The 4,405-nt window shown below is 41.5% G+C and overlaps 1 pseudogene; it reads left to right on the top strand.

Moving 5' to 3' along the window:
* Positions 1 to 1,017: 1,017 nt before the first annotated feature.
* On the top strand, positions 1,018 to 2,646 carry LOC123038773 (tyrosine N-monooxygenase-like; annotated as a pseudogene).
* The last annotated feature ends 1,759 nt before the right edge of the window (positions 2,647 to 4,405 follow it).

The raw sequence follows: 4,405 nt of genomic DNA, 5'->3' as shown, positions 1-4,405 counted from the left end.
AGGATTTTTCTTCTGTCGGGTTCTGCTAGCCCGTGTTCTTAATTTCTCTACTTCATAGTCTTAGTTCAGAGTTCTGTCATTTATTTTGGCTCGAAGGAAATAACATTTAGAGCATCTACAACTATATACAACAAATTTGATCTCTCAAACTCCATAGACAGGGATCGGTCAGACATGAAATTGACGTTTCCACAACCAGATGCCTCAGTTAGCTAGTAATCCTCAAATCCATACAATTACATGCACATGAAACCTAAACATAAGCGGAGCTTGTCCGGCTCCGCCGTGCCCTAGTTCGGCGGCTGGAAGTGCCACTCGGACTATTGATGCAGTGGTCGGCAATGTAGAGTAGGACATGGGACTCACACCGGCTCATGGAACTCGAGGCGTCGTCGTCTCCCATGCCCTACTCTTCCTCATCAGAGGCCGTCAGTTGCTGCACGTTGCTGGTCAAAGTGAGGTCAATGAAGGATCTATCATGGTCGGAGAATCGTAAATCTTTATATGCCTATAACACTCTTAAATGAGAAGGATTTCCATAAAAATTTTAAGGTTCCTTCTCCCAGGCAAAATCTGAATGAACGAAAGACTCCATGTGACCTAGCTCAGCAAAGGCCTTCCCTGAATATGTCAATTGGAAGAGCTCATGGAGATGATCAAGTGAAGAACGTCTCCAAGTGAGTGGCCAGCATTCAGTTAATTTGCTCTCTATCAATTTGTCCAACCAAAAGAATGTGGACCTCCAGAATGCATTGAACTTGCATGAGGCGACATGAATAGTATATGTGGCCACGTGGGGCAATGAAAGGAGTCACTAACTGATTAAATAATTATTATGTACGTAAGGATGCTGGCTCCCCGGCTGTCCTATAAATACCCGCAGAACTAACCAGCTAAGATGCACCAAAAGCAAGAGTGTCTTCAAACACAACTGTTAAAACATCTGTCCATTACGGATCAGTCCCACAAATTGCCTTCTATCCTACTTCATACAACACCCTGACCAGCTCATGCAATATGGCTCTTGGTACTCTGGTTATCATGGCCACCATGCTGGTGTATTTTCTCTTGAAAAATAAAAGAGTGCTATTGTCCCAGCAGCAACAGGGGCGACGAGGCTGGCTGCCCCCGGGGCCTGCGGCGCTGCCCATCATCGGTAACATGCATCAGGTGATTCTGAGCAAGCCAGCGGTGTTCCGATGGATCCACGCCCTGCTCAAGGAGATGAACACAGACATCATGTGCCTCCGTCTCGGAGCTACTCATGTCATTGTTGTAGCATGTCCACAGATAGCCTCTGAGGTACTAAGAAAGAATGATGAAGTTTTTGCCTCCCGTCCCACCACCTTCGCCTCAGGCATATTCAGCTTCGGGTACAAGGGCTCCATCTTCTCACCGCACGGAGACCAGTGGAAGAAGATGAGGCGCGTCCTCACTGTTGAGATCCTCGCCTCGTCCATGGAGCGAAAGCTCCACCACCTCCGGAAAGAGGAGTACGACCACCTTGTGAGGTACATTAATAAAACTCGACCTGGATGGCCATGAAAAGGTTTCCAAGGATGCCATGCAAACACTCAACCGGTTGCATGATCCCATTATAGAGGAGCGGATCCGCGAAAGGTCATCCACTCTTGAGAAATGTGGTGAAAAGAAAGAGGCAAGAGACTTTTTGGATGTCCTGGTTCATCTTAAAGATGCAGAGGGACAGCCATTGCTGTCCCTACAAGAAATTAGAGCACAAACAGCGGTTAGTATGTCACCTTAAGCTCAATAGAAAGTTCATTCATTGTTCTTTGAGCCATATTATACATGTATTGACCTTTTCTGTTGCGTTGTACTTATTACTTTATTTATTCTCACATTTATGGATGTAGGAAATGATGTTTGCAGCAGTCGATAACCCATCTAATGCGGTTGAGTGGGCACTCGCTGAGATGATGAACTTGCCAGAGATCATGCAAAAAGCAACCGAGGAACTTGATGTTGTCGTTGGTAAAGATAGACTAGTGCAGGAGTCTGACATTCCTCAGCTAAACTATCTCAAATCGTGCATCCGGGAGGCCTTCCGCTTACACCCATACCATGCTCTTAACATACCCCATGTCGCCATGGCGGACACAACTATTGCTGGATACACCATCCCCAAGGATAGCCACATACTTTTAAGCCGGCTTGGACTTGGCCGCAATCCCAAGATCTGGACTGAACCACTGGAGTTTCAGCCTGAGAGGCATTTGAACACTGCGAATGTACTTCTCACTGATCCAGGCCTACGTTTCATTTAATTTAGCAGTGGGAGGAGGGGTTGTCCTGGGATTTCACTTGGTACCTCTATGACAATGATGTTGTTCGCAAGGATGTTGCAGGGATTCACTTGGACAAAGCCTCCCGGCGTTAAGAGTATCAGTCTCCAAGAACGCAATGCGGGCCTTACACTAGCTGAACCCCTTGTTCTGCAAGCTACACCAAGATTGGCTGCACATCTCTATACGATCCAATTAAATAGATTTAGTGTGCGTGTTCTCATTTATGTTTCAATAAAATGTATCTGGAACTAGTGTATGTTACATGTTTCTGGCCCTACGTTCGGTTCTCTTGTAATGTTATGACACTACATGTGTGCAGAAACAAAGAAGCAATCGGTGATTGCATCACTAATGTAATGTGTGTACTTATCATTATGTAAAAAAAACCTCTGTACTTTCCATTATGGTGTACCATGCAAATAATCCTTGGAATTGCACGAAAGTTTTATGTTTATGTTGTATACATGCCTGGATGTACAATTGTGTGCCCAGCTTTGACTCCATCTTACCATTATGTCATTCATGCATTAATATGTTCTGTATTGCCAAATTGTTGTTCTATGAACTAAGTTTTTTTACTCTATTAACTAGGGCTCCTTTTGTTGTGAGAAATCTTTTCTTCTGAGATATAAAAGCTCTATATCACTGGGAATATGCCGGTCCGATGTGTGACCCATTCTAGGTAGTGGCTTGGATGAGGCATCCGGCTTTAGATGTTAGGCTTTGTTGCGATGTCTGTTTGGTATTAGGCCCGGACATTCGGCACCCCTTCATCAAGGGATAGGAGTAGCAACAGGCGTTGCCAAGATGGTGGCTTCAGACTTATTGATGTATTATCATGTAAGGTCTTTGGAAATAATTAATAATATGGCTACATGCATTGTCCAGATGCAGAGGTCGGGGGTACATCCTCCTTTTCTTAAAAAAAATATAAGTTGTATCACGATGCATTTGAGTAGAAAGAAGCTTATACATAATGATTAACGAGTCGGGCAGGTTCGCCATCAACGAGAAGGCGAAAAAAGGAAAATACTCATCCTAATCAGGCTCAAGGCCCAGTTCATTTCCCTTTGAAACAACCAAAATTCTGAATAACTAGACTGCAGTAGATTCTGCTTAATAATCAAGTGAAACATGTTGTCCAAAGAGATGGCTTGATGCTTGAAAATGATGCGAGAATTCTTATTTTGGACGTAATTTTCTAGTTTTCATATGTTTAATGAATTGTATTTTGCAGGAGCGTGTATTGTCAGGCTAGTGGTTATTCTTGATAATGCTACGAGTAAGTTCTTTTGTTTGGTTTGTACTGTCAGCTTTTCGTTTATTGCTGCAGGTTCTTCATTTCAATAATTTCACTTCATTTCATCAGTGCAACAACAGAGACAGAAAGAAAAAATTATTGCTGAATTACACGGGCAAAGTTGCTATACTAATTACACTTTTCGGCATAGACTGCAAATTAGTCTAAAGAACATAATCGCCGTTATCCGCAGGTGTCTATGGAATCAATTATCTACCTGTGGCATAGATCATATCATACATCGTACAAGTTGGATCCATGCAATGAATTCTATATCTACTATTACAAAAGGAAAAAAGATCAGTTTTAAGTATTCTATAGAATAGGTGGAGATAGAGTTTCCAAGTTTACATTGTACCAATCTGCTCGTTTTTCTTTTAGGTAGCATGATATTCGGGAATTAAAAAAGTGATTGTTCCTAAAGTATTTTCAGTTTTTCTTAATTTTCTTAGATTAATTGTGCATTTTGTTGAATTTTATTTTTATTTTAATCATTAATTTCATATTATAAAAATGTGGTAACTTTTAATTTTGCTGGAAATTATAATCTAATTGTTTTTTATTGTTTTTGAAACACTTATGGCCTTTCGGTTTATTTCTGTCTCTTTTTGTTTAAATTTTTGTCCGGCAGACAGTCAGACCTGCAAATCCGTTGGAATGCAGTTTTTATCAGTTGTTGATTTATTTTATATGTTTTTAAGAATTTGGTTATCTATATATTTCATTATGCCCAATGATCTGCCATGTGTTCTGCTGACAATCTAGTCGATGGTGAATTATGAATCCCTAATCCAAATGT

This window comes from Triticum aestivum, chromosome 2B, assembly GCF_018294505.1.
Source record: "Triticum aestivum cultivar Chinese Spring chromosome 2B, IWGSC CS RefSeq v2.1, whole genome shotgun sequence".
In the NCBI taxonomy this organism is placed as follows: Eukaryota; Viridiplantae; Streptophyta; class Magnoliopsida; order Poales; family Poaceae; genus Triticum; species Triticum aestivum.
This window is presented reverse-complemented; position numbering and strand designations above follow the sequence as displayed.